Source organism: Mytilus edulis, chromosome 3, assembly GCF_963676685.1.
Source record: "Mytilus edulis chromosome 3, xbMytEdul2.2, whole genome shotgun sequence".
In the NCBI taxonomy this organism is placed as follows: domain Eukaryota; kingdom Metazoa; phylum Mollusca; class Bivalvia; order Mytilida; family Mytilidae; genus Mytilus; species Mytilus edulis.
Genome location: NC_092346.1, coordinates 57,086,535 through 57,100,343, shown reverse-complemented (window position 1 = coordinate 57,100,343; position 13,809 = coordinate 57,086,535).

Below are 13,809 nucleotides of genomic sequence, written 5' to 3'. Positions count from 1 at the left end.
GACAGGAGTTTTGAGTAAAAAAAAAAGGCAGGATGAGACACTTTGCAAAAAAAAAAGGCAGGATGACAATTTAGGTAAAAAAAGTCAGGATAAACTAATAAAAAAAAAAAAGGCAGGACCGAATAGAGTGAAAAATAAAAAGGCAGGACAGAGATTAGAACTAAAAAAAAATGCAGGACAAATTTTTTCATCCTAGCCCCCCCATAAAAATCAAATGGTAGCTCCCTAAGCTTTTCAAATTTTAATATGTTGATACTGATGACAAAATGGAGGTCAAATTTGATATTGACGATTTTCACTTTCACCATTCATCAGTAATGGTTCTTGTGATATTGCCAGGACACAAATAAATGTTAATAAATCCGGTTTGCTGTCGTTGTGACAGCCTCTTGTTGGCTTATAAATCAAAAACCAAAGCATTTAGAGCAAATCGGACATGGGGGTAAAATTGTTTATCAGATCAAGATCTATCTGCCCTGAAATTTTTAGATAAATCAGACAACCCGTTGTTGGGTTGCTGCCCCTGAATTGGTAATTTTACGGAAATTTTACTGTTTTTTGTTATTATCATGAATATTATTATAGATAAACTGTAAACAGCAATAATGTTCAGCAAAGTAAGATTTACAAATAAGTCAACATGACGGAAATGGTCAGTTGACCCCTTTAGGAGTTATTGCCCTTTATAGTCAATTTTTAACCATTTTTCGTAAATTTTAGTAATCTTTTACAAAAATCTTCTCCTCTGAAACTACTGGGCCAAATTAATCAAAACTTGGCCACAATCATCTTTAGGGAATTTAGTTTGAAAAATGTGTCCGGTGACCCATCATAGAACATTGGGGTTAAATGTAGTTTTTGGCTGATAACTCAAAAAACATAGCATAGCATTTAGAGCAAATCTGACGTGGGGTAAAATTCGTCATCTGGTCAAGAACTATCTGCTCTGAAATTCGAGATAAACTGTTAACAGCAATAATGTTCAGCAAAGTAAGATTTACAAATAAGTCAACATGACCGAAATGGTCAATTGACCCCCTAAGGAGTTATTGTCCTTTATAGTCAATTTTTAACAACTTTCATAAAATTTGTAAATTTTTACTAACATTTTCCACTGAAACTACTGGGGCAAGTTCATTATAGATAGAGATAATTGTAAGCAGCAAGAATGTTCAGTAAAGTAAGATGTACAAACACATCACCATCACCAAAACACAATTTTTTCATGAATCAATCTGCTTCCTTTGTTTAATATTCACATAGACCAAGGTGAGCGACACAGGCTCTTTAGAGCCTCTAGTTATTATTGGGACTTGAGGAAATGTTGCCTGTAAATGATTCTATCAGAATAAAAAATGTCAGTTTTGTTATATGACATTATTTTGACATCTAGCTCGATTAATTATTCAGACTTGAGAAAATGCTGCATCAAAACGATTCTATTAAATTAAAAATGTTATTTTTCATTTAGCAATGTCTATCTTGTTCAATTATTGAGACGAGAAAATGCTGCATCTAAATAAAAAATGTCAGTTTTGAATTTTGCGACATCTATCTAGTTGCAATAAAAATGTAAAATTTTATGGGATAACCATATATGGAGGATCTTTTAATGAAATTTCCAACCAGATGAAAAATACGGCTGCAACTGCAAGATACTCTTTCTGTAAGATGAATGCTCCAATTCTTTTAAAGCTAAAAGTCAAAATGCTTTAAACGATATATAGAATCTTTACACCTTGTACTCAATTAATGTTGATCACAGTGGCAAACATCAGCATTGATGGTGCATTGTTTCTGTTGAAATCCTGGAAATTTCCTTTTTGAAAAAGGAGGGGGAGAGGAAATTGGCAGAAAATGCAATTAATATCCTATGGTACTGATTTGATATTCAAATCTTCCAAGGTTTCCATGAACATTTTCAAAAATATATCCATGAAATAAAAGCTCAGATATTCAAGTTACAGAATAATGTTATACTTTTCCAGAAAATTGCATAACTTGTGCAAAGTGCAGGAATCTAACATCGGTTCTAAAAATATCCTTTGTTTATAAAGACTTGTGCCCTAGGGCAATGACATGTGTTTTTTTTTTTATTAAAGTGATCTGAGAGATATATTTGTGAGTTTTCTAACAAATGTACGGGGTACTAAATTGTGGAACGATGGCACTTCTTCCTGTTCAAAATTGTAAACAGGGGTCCTAACCTTACTAAATTTCTTTTTCTTAGAAGTGGTTTCATGGAATTTTTATTGGTATCACGTCGTCATCGTCCGAAAAGGATGGTTTCTGGAAAACAACTTTAGTATAAGTAAATAGAAATCTAAAAAATATTAACACAATGTTTATAACCACAAAAGGAAGCTTGGGATTGATTTTGGGGATTATGGTCCCTAAGGACACATTCTCCATTTATTTTCTTAGAAGTTACTATTAATTAATATTAATTTTAACCATGACTGTATGCCATTTTATATTTTAATATTTTATGATGTATTTAAATGAGTAGTTATTGTTGCAAAGTCCATTAAAAATTTGAATTGAGATAATTTTTTCGAATAAGAGAAAGGGGGGAGGGGTCAATTTTTCTCATTTCAGATTTCAGAAATTAAAAAGAAAATTTCTTCAAATATTTCTTTTTTTGAGAGGATTAATATTCAACAGCATAGTGAATGGCTCAAAAGTAAAAAAAAAATTAAGTTCATTAGACCACATTCATTCTGTGTCAGAAACCTATGCTGAGTCAACTATTTAATCACAATCCAAATTCAGAACTGTATCCAGCTTGAATGTTGTGTCCATACTATCCCCAACGGTTCAGGGTTCGACCTCTGCGGTCGTATAAAGCTGCGCCCTGCAGAGCATCTGGTTATTATACCCCCGCTTTAAAAAAGGGGGGTATACTGTTTTACCTCTGTCTGTCGTACCGTCCATCAGTCCGTCCGTCAGTCAGTCCGTCCCATGAAACTTTCGTCACATTTTTCTCAGGAACTACACATCCACCCTTTCTGTAATTTGGTATCAACATTTATATATGTCAGCCATACCGTGTGATGCGTTTTCAGATTCATCACTTGACAACTTCCTGTTTACCGAACACTTGTCTGATTTTACACATGATAGCCAAGTTGAAAATTTTCGTCAAATTTTTCTCAGGAACTACAATACAAGGATTTCTGAAATTTGGTTTCAGGATTTATATAAGTCAGCTATACCGTGTGATGCGTTTTCAGATTCATCACTCGACAACTTCCTGTTTACCGAACACTTGTATGATTTTACACATGATAGCCAAGTTGAAAATTTTCGTCACATTTTTCTCAGGAACTACAATACAAGGATTTCTGAAATTTGGTTTCAGGATTTATATAAGTCAGCTATACCGTGTGATGCGTTTTCAGATTCATCACTCGACAACTTCCTGTTTACCGAACACTTGTATGATTTTACACATGATAGCCAAGTTGAAAATTTTCGTCACATTTTTCTCAGGAACTACAATACAAGGATTTCTGAAATTTGGTTTCAGGATTTATATAAGTCAGCTATACCGTGTGATGCGTTTTCAGATTCATCACTCGACAACTTTCTGTTTACCGAACACTTGTATGATTTTACACATGATAACCAAGTTAAAAATTTTCGTCACATTTTTCTCAGGAACTACAATACAAGGATTTCTGAAATTTGGTTTCAGGATTTTTATAAGTCAGCTATACCGTGTGATGCGTTTTCAGATTCATCACTCGACAACTTCCTGTTTACCGAACACTTGCATATTTTTACACTATTAATATTATCCACTTGCGGCGGGGGTATCATCAGTGAGCAGTAGCTCGCAGTTTCACTTGGTTTTTTTTATGGAAAAAGAAGAGTCTACAGCTTCATTTATACATGACTTCTTTTCAAAATTATGTTCTCACTGGAAAACGTTGAGAGGGATATAAAAATACCAGGCTGTATCCACTCGGACTTGTTTTTATGAAACTTCTGTTGTAGGTTTATATCAACAGTAAGGTTTGATTATCAATTTTTTTTTTAAAGAAATGTGCCCCTTGGAAACATTAATTATATTGAAAATTGCATTGCTAGAACTCTCATGTGTACAATTCTTGACAGATTCCTGTGTATTGTGGATAGATAAAATATTTGCAATGTGGTAGACATTGGAATTCTGTTCTTTTATTAAAGTCTGTTTCTCTCTACCTCTAATAATTTTCAAGATGAAATGAAATAATTTTAAAAAATGGTAAAAAACGTCATTTTATATTTTAAAACTTTTATGGTGTATTTAAATGGGTTGTTATGGATGCAAACTCCATTAGAAATTTGAATTGGGATACTGACCATATCTTGAGGGAAAGAATTATTTTTTGGGATAAGGGAAAGGGAGTAGATGGAAAAAATTTGAGGGGAGTGGGGGAGTACAATTTTTCTCATTTCAGATTTTAGAAATTAAAAAGAAAAGAAAATTTCTTTAAATGTTTTTTTTGGGGGGTTAATATTCAACAGCATATTATAGTGTATTGCACAAACGCAAAAAAAAAAACAAACGGGGTAATTTTATTAATTAATTTTTTTGGGGGTGGGGGTCAATTCGCAACAGCATTGTGTATTGCACAAAAGCAAAAAAATGAATATAAATTCAATAAATATAACCAATTTGAAGTTCTTTAACTACAGTTATTCTGTGTCAGAAACCTATTATGTGTCAAAAATTTAATTACAATCCAAATTTAGGCCTGGATCAAGCGTGAATATTGTGTTCATTTTGGCCTCAACTTTTCAGGGTTGGACTGCTGTCGTATCCAGGTGCACTCAGCGAAGCAATTTATTTGTATACATTTTCATAGTATGATTGTAGCAATATTGGGTCAATGTCAAACAAACTTTTTCTGACATTGACCTAATATTGTATATATATCGCAGGGGTTCCTATATGCTCCCATTCAAATGCATTGATCGTCCCCAAAAAAGGGGGGTTCTGATCCCCCCCCCCCCCCCTGGATCCGCCAATGTATCGCCGCCAGTTCACTGACATACCGTAATATACATAGGGAATTGTACCAATTACTGATACATATAAATATGTTTAGTGAGAATAGTACATGTACCAAAAACGAAATTTGTAGATGTATACTTCAGTAATGTTATTAATCCTATATTATGCAATAGAGAATGTGGAAAAGTTGTCACATATAGGAAAAGCTAATGACATACAATGCAATATACATTATACGTCAAAATCGACACAAGTGCTCAGTAAACATAATACATGTTTATGTAATCTCTGATAGTAAGTCGGTTGAATGTTGCTCGAATTAGATCAGTAATACATAACAGTCTGGGAATTCATGGCAAGCCATAACTCTACAATGTTATGGGAACCCATAACCTTTCAATGTTTTGAGATACCAATACCTAATCCTCTTTCATTTTATTACGGTGACGTCTTCATTGTCGCTTTCGATATATTCCGGATCTCAAACCGTTACCTCACCGAAGTCGGTATTTTGTTTACATTGACATCCGGGTCACTGTGTAAAAATGGACGAACAACAACCTTCGACATCGCATTCAAGGGGTACGTAAATACGCCGACTGCGGCATTATTATATGTTACACATGAATGAACTTGCATGTAGTGTTATACAAATGATTAACTTACATTTTGCAATACTCAAATACGCAATTACGCTTTTATTTAAAGTAATTACGCTTTTCCAAACTCGTTCAAAAAACAAAATATATACGAAAGTTATGGTTAACCCTAACTTTTTTCACCTGAATGGTTACGGTTTACCAAAACAAAAGAAAGGTTACGGATATCCGTAACTTTAATAGGGAGCAGTTGTTTATTTCATTGAACAAGCTGAACGAATAATTAACAAAATGACAGATAAAGGCAGTTCTTGCAATGAAAAAAAGGGGGGGTTGCAAACATGTAAATAAAAATGAAATACAGCTCATGTTATATATCCATGGTATCTTGAAGAAGAGTAAAATTTCAAAGATATACTGGAGAACAGAAAAAGTTCAGACTAATAGTATTTTATTAATTTTTAATTTTATTACTGTTAATTTTAGAATAAATAGCCCTAGATAGACATCTTCATATATATATATATATAGCTGATAACCGTCAGGTGATGCAATTGCGATATATGCACATTAACCGTCACAGGAAACATTAATGTATTGGCCAAAATGCAAAAGCATGTAAACCATAGATAAACAAACAGTAATATAACTGTGAAATTTAGAGTAAACTAGCCCAAGATAGACATCTTCATATTCAGCATGGCATATTGCTCTCTTAACACGGTCAGTCATTTATCGTCCCCTTCTGTCAGGCTATCATCGTTATAATTTGTTTCAAAACTTTAAAGAGGAGGGGATGTACATGCTTTAGGCAACGTGAATTGTTCTCTATTAAAGGAATGTGCAAGAAGTTTATACATGTTATATATGAATATAAGATTATTTTTCTTTCTTTCAGAAGCATGGCACAGCAAGAAAAAGATATAAAGACACTACAAGACATTCCAAGCGATTTTAAATAAGACAATTGATTGACTTTTTCAATGTATTCTTAAATAAATCAAATTATTGATGTAAAATGGTGTTTTGTTCTCATCTCTTAAGCCAATTATCAATGATTATTGACTTAAAATTTACCCCTTTTAGAAGTGTAAGGTTTTAGTTTAGAAAGAGAAGTTGTATTGAAAAATCTGAATTTGGGACACAAGTTTTAGTCAATGTAATTTCAACTTATAATGTGTATACTAAAATTGAGAATGGAAATGGGGAATGGGGAATGTGCCAAAGAGATAACAACCCGACCATAGAAAAAACAACAGCAGAAGGTCACCAACAGGTCTTCAATGTAGCGAGAAATTTTTGCATAATGTCCAATGGCAAATATGGCATGCATGTTCAGGTTGACATATGCATGTGTATAAGATAGGTAATAAAAGTTGAGAGTTAAAAACTAAACATTATACCATTGTGGTAGGAATGTGGGCTTTCTTGCGCTGTCTGTTGTCTGTCCACCTATATTTGTCGATTTTGTCCAACAAATATTTTCATTACTGTTTTTCCCAAAACTGCTGATCAAGATGAGTTTATATTTGATGAGCTGCTTGATAGTGATGAACTGTGATGTGTGAACATTTTTGTATCTGGCACCTGTTTCCTGTTTGCTTATACATTGCACTTCAAAATGTTGAATATTCTCAAATATTTCATTACTTTTATTAGTAATGCTGCTGAACAGAATGACTTAATATTTGGTAAGTGGCTTGACCATGATGAGTTGTGTCTGCCATTTTGGATTAGTAAAAATTTGTTGATATTTCTTGTTTTTAGATTCTTTGAATTGTGAATTTTCATATGCTTAGCAAAACAACTGATTTATTCTTGTTTGTTTATAGAATGAATCGCTGTGTATAAATTAAACTAATGATTTGTTATTTAAAAAAGCTGGAAACTCAAAAGTACAGAAATTTTTATATTGATATGATCTAGATATCAATCAAAAACATCTTCTAAAAACATTTTGAAAACATTTTTATGGCACAGTCTCACTTGAAAGAAAACATCACAAAACATTTGATATTCATGATGTTTTTCAAACGTTCAGAATTTTTTTCCTATAAAACATTTTTTAAAAGATTATCAAAACATTTTATCTGCCATTGGTTTTCACATTATCATGATATTTCTTGACAACATTTTAATTATATTATGCAAATATTTTAGAAAAATATATTAGAAAACGTTTTAGCTATATATATCCAACCATACATTTTAAGTTTTTCTCACGTTTTTTTGTGATATTTTCATGACATTAGACACAACATTTTAATAACATTTTAAAGATGTTTTGTGTTTGCTGGGTTTATACTCCAATCAAATTTTATAGGTCAAACATTTATATTTTCTCTAATAATTGTATTGTATTCTGAAATGGATGACATGATCAGGAAGATACGAAATATAGCCTTTTGTTTATGGTATGGACTACCAAAACCTTTTTATGACCGTAGGTTATGGTAAACCCTAACTAGAAAGGTAATGGATGCCCATAACCTTATCAAGACAAATGAAAAATAATTTCTCCCACCCTCAAAATGCACAGTTATGGATATCCATAACTATGAAGGTTATGGGTTACCATAACATTGTAGAGTTATGGCTTGCCATGAATTCCCAGACTGCATAACAAGTACTTCACGAATAATCTAATCAGGCGAATGTTGTTATACGTTATGTTATTATAAATAAACTGTATTTTTAAAATCTCAAATTTTTGTATGCAATATCCGAAAAAATCTCTAAAGTTTTGACCCACTTTTAAAGTGCTATAAAGGGATTTGTTTATATTATCTCCCGTCGGCTGTAACCAGGTCAAAAGGTAAGTAGTTGTGACCGTTACAAACGTCTTAATCTGAATTATGACATAACAACTTTAGTGATCAGAATACGCTCCACTATAAACTACCGTTGTATCTACAGTCTGTCATGATTGATTGATTGTTAACGTCCAGTGTCAAATATTTCATGCATATTCAGGACGATTGAGCCTAGCTGTCGTGCTGTCCAGACTTCCTTTATTACATACCTCAAGGCGACTCTGGGATTTTTAAAAGTGTCTGGGCGGAATTCTCTTAATATATTCATATATAATGATTTTTTAATATGATTGTATGCTACAAAATGATAAATTCTCCATTCAAAGGTATCGTAAAGGGCGTACATTCCCTTTTGAGACTGAGTTGGAAAATTGTAACAAAAAAAATCGTTTAAAAAGAATTTCATTGAATCCGCAACTGTACCCTGCATACAAAGTTTGGGACATATAGATTATTCACGACAAACTTTGATAATATGCAAACATCACCATATGAAAGGTTTTTTAATTCAGTTTTTTCTGGTTGATTATTGATTCTCAAGAATTATGCTTTTTCATCTTTTAAAGGTTTGCCCTTTATATATATATACAGAACCAACCTTATGGAAACTCATTTATGGTTTATCGCATCTACATGAAAACTGCATCGTTAGATACTAATATGCATGTGATCTGAACACCAAGTTGATATAGGTTGTTTCCGTCCACTGGTTTGCACCCCTTTCATTTTAAAACATGTTACCCCTTTTCAACATCGACCTTGTCATCGCTGCTCCTCTTGTATCTACACTTGGATTATTAGGTCCGTGGACTTAAAAGCAAATAGTTCCCTAGTGTGCCTCAGCAAGCCCCTTAATAAAAATTTGTATACTAATTCCGTGAAAATGGACGTCATACAAAACTCAAAAACATATAAATGCCTATAGATTAAAAAAAAACCAAACAAGACTAACAAAGACCAGCGGCGGATTAAAGATGTTTTGTGATATTTCAATCCATAGTATCGATTAGAGCAGGACGGAATACAAAAAAAATCTAAATAAAATACCTCCACCCCTACAAAAACACAAAGATAAAGTATATGGGGTGGGGGTAATTTTTCAGCTCTTATCCATACAATATTACAATAATAGTAATTTATATATTCTGCCGTTCCATCTTAAAGCTCCGTTAGTGTAGCGATAAGTGAACATAACAACAACAGCCGTCCAGTTTATACTGGTATATGCTGCCACTCTATTCTAAGTTCATTCGTCAAACTGCATTTAAAAGCGCTATTAATATCTCGAAGGACTTAATATTTAACAGTACGATAAATATGATAAAAAAATATTGTCTCTTTAAGCATATTTTGATTTTTAAAAGGTAAAAAATAGAAAAGAAAATATGTTTACAAAATGATTATCTGTTCATATTTGAGATACTGTCAGTGTGTCGTCGGTTAAAAATGTTATGTGTGAATTTGTCTTCTAACATACATTCATACTTGTTAATCTTCGCTGCTACTTTTTCTCGGACATCTCTGCCCATCTTCATTTATACAGATGTGACCAGGGAAAAAGCAGCTTCATTTTATTGTTCAGGACTTTAATAGGAAATTCTCATTTTGATATTTAGACTTTAATTCTCAGTGTCTAAATGTCAAAATTGAGAATTTTACATTAAAGCCCCAGACAATAAAATGAAGCTCTCCTTTCCCTGGTCACACAGAGATGGTACGTGTTCGTAAGACCAAGGACGAATGCTAGTTATACGTCCTTGGTATGACAAATGCAGCCGGTGGAGGAATACATTTAGATTGATCGGCTAGTGGTTTAAAGTTATGAAAGTGACATATACAGAAATACTCACAAACATTATACTAACATAAGAAATTAATTTGAATAAATTTTAATTCGGGTGTATGCCTTTCTATTTACTTTTAAATTGAGGAGATTTATATATTGTGTTAAACTAGTTTAAACTATTCAGATATTAATGTGTCTGACCCAAGTCAGTAATCACGTCTGTACTACTTGTCTATGTTAGTTCTTAATGTTTGGCATTATTAGTGTACTGGTTGTTGGAAGCAAATCTTCTATTGTCTTTCTTTAATACATTCACTAATTATCATGCGCATAGACTCGGTATAATTGTGAGTTTGACATCTGCGACTTCTGTCAAAGTGATCCGACGAAGGCGACGGCGGTGGCGGCGGCGTTATCAAATTCAGGTGGTAGAAGAGCTAGATACTTAGTACTTTGTATATAGATGCCTTATGTCATGAAGTTTCAGTCTGTCATATGTCCATTGACCTTAACCTTATTTTCAAGGTTGAAAATAAGTTAAGATTTTTAGTATTCAGTAAATTTTTCTCTTATGAATAATAGCCATCAGGATAACTATATTTGTGCGTAACTTGCACGGTCAAGTCCATATCTCAGATACTAGAAGCAATAGTCTACTATATTTGGGCGCATTGCATTTGCGCCAATTTTTGCAAAATTCAATCTTCTATTTGCGCCACAAGGTGATATTTCATTTGCGCAAACAAAATAAACTATATTTGCGCCACTTTACAGGTAACATATAACGAAAAAATTTAAAATTTGCATTGCTACATTGTGAATAAGATCTCCATGGGTAACTAAGTAAGATCATACTCATTTCTTTTATAAATGTGAGAGTAACTTAGGTTTAAAACTATATAGTGTTTACATGTTTTAGGTGTTGGGGGCATGCGGTGTGGGTTTTTCTCATTTTTGAAAGCCATGCGGTTGCCTATAATTGCTTCCATCCACTTCATTTGAACTTTGTTGGATAGATCTTTCATTGTCAATTAAACCAAATCATCTTATTTTTATTTATAATGGAAATAAGTCTATCGTCGCTGTTATGCAGAAACCTCGTATCTCAATTTTTTGTGGAAATCTTTTTATCGATTATTTAGGATTAAATATGTATGTTCCACTGTATGCGAAAATATCTGATCTTCTAACCAATCATTAACACATGGCAAGAGTAAAATCTCTTTGTTCTTACTGTGCTATAATCTAGATAATGCACAGCAAAGGTGTGCATTAACTACCTCAGATATACCGCACAGTTCAAATCTATTTTTACCTTTAGGGGCGGTTCCCGGATTTTGAAAGGGGGTTATTCTATCAAATTAAATAAAACAAGAATGTGTCCATAGTACACGAATGCCCCACTCGCACTATCACTTTCTATGTTCAGTGGACCGTGAAATTGGGGTCAAAACTTTAATTTGGAATTAAAATTAGAAAGATCATATCATAGGGAACATGTGTACTAAGTTTCAAGTTGATGTAACTTTAACTTCATCAAAAACTACCTTGACCAAAAACTTTAACCTGAACTTCGCACTATCATTTTCTATATTCAGTGGACCATGAAATTGGGGTCAAAACTATAATTTGGCAGTAAAATTAGAAAGATAATATCATGGGGAACATGTGTATTAAGTTTCAAGTTGATTGGACTTCAACTTCTTCAAAAACTACCGTGACCAAAAACTTTAACCTGAAGCGGACGGACGAACGGACGCACAGACGGACAGACGAACGAACGGACGGAAGAACGGAGGCACAGACCAGAAAACATAATGCCCCTCTACTATCGTAGGTGGGGCATAAATATCACCGAGTGTAGCGAGACTAAAGACAATATTGACGATTTTAAGCTAAAACACCGTACTTTGTCCAATCCAAGGGTAAACGACCCGTTCGCCCCCACCCCCGAATCCGCCATCTGAACGACTTTTTGAATAATTATTCCTATAAAGAGACTATATTTGGATCGGATTTAATGAGGACCATATCAAAGTTTGTTTTAAAACTGGGTGATTAGCTGGAGATCAATCAGACTTCATTTAGATGGACGTGTCTTAAAAAGTAATACAGTAGATTAAAAGAAATGGGGGAAGGGGGGGGGGGGGGGGTGCGGTGAGTAAAAGGTTTTGAAAGAGAAACATATTTTCTGTTTATTTAACCTTTTAAATTTAAGTATTACAACATCTTCTTCGGTTCTTTTAAGCATATCATTGAGAGAAAGATATTCAAAAGCAATTAATCTTATTTAAACTCAACAACCCTTGCAGTTATGTTTTTTTTTCATACACCGATTTGAAAGTACACAATTTATCAAAGTCTTAATCGTCACCAATTAAATAAAAATTGGGAATAAATTAACGGAAACGATTTAAAAACATATACCATTAAATCGCTATTTTAGAATGAGTCAAAAAAAAAAAAAAGATTAATTTAAAACTTACCAAAGTCGTATTTCCCCCTTTCTTTACCCTACAAGAAACTTTCCTAGGACCCGTGGATTGGAGAATAACGTCCTCATTTCTAAAACGTTCACGTAAATTGATTGCGTCATGTGTTAAAACAGATATTGGCCAATCAAATCGGTATATGTCATTTAATCTGCACAGCACGAGATGACCCAATAACCCGAACTCCTACGTCGTTCGGGTTATTGGGTCATCTCGTGCTGTGCAGATTAAATGACATATACCGACTTGCTTGGTCAATAACTATAACTTAATCCGAATTCTGACAATTGTGACGAAAAAGTGTAGTCAGATTGGTGAGACATTTTGTTGTGCGAAAATATCGTATCTCAAAAGAAAAACACTTTGCACCGCAGCTGACATTATAACAGGTACAGTTTTATCAATTTTAGGTTCTCAAAGCTAATAAAAATAATGAAAAGCTTTGAAAATACAATATAGGTGATGAAATGTTTGCTCGTCTTGGTAATTGATTGGTTAGAAGATCAGATATTTTTGCATACAGTGGAACATACATATTTAATTCTAAATAATCGATAAAAAGATTTCAGTTTTTACTGCCTGTTGTAAAATTATCAAAACATAAGATACGAGGTTTTTGCATAACAGCGACGCTATATTTTTTATGACCATGACATGCAGTCATCTAGTGTACATGCGTACATCCGAGTCGTTGCTTACAAGTCTTGGGTAAGATTTTTGTTCGTTTGAATCAAGTGTACTAGTTTAATGCTCTTTGACACATTCCCTATTTCTATTCTCAATTTTATTTCTTCTAGGTTTGATGATCTCGTTAATTTATAACAGAACTGTTTAACAGTCTCTTATAAGAACATATCAGTGTATACCATAATGAAAGCGTTATACAATGCTATATAAGTAGGGGCGCACTGACTGCCTAGTCATGCTTACGTGATTCCCTCAATAATCAACCAATATTTTCCAACAGAAGGGGAGCTCAGCATCCTGCCCCCCCCCCCCCCCCCCCCCCCTAAATCCGCCTCTGATAAGAGACATTTTATAACATTTTATAATAATGTTAAACATTTCGGAGGAATATGTTTTATTATACAGTCAAAAACTGTAAAGTATCCTCTGA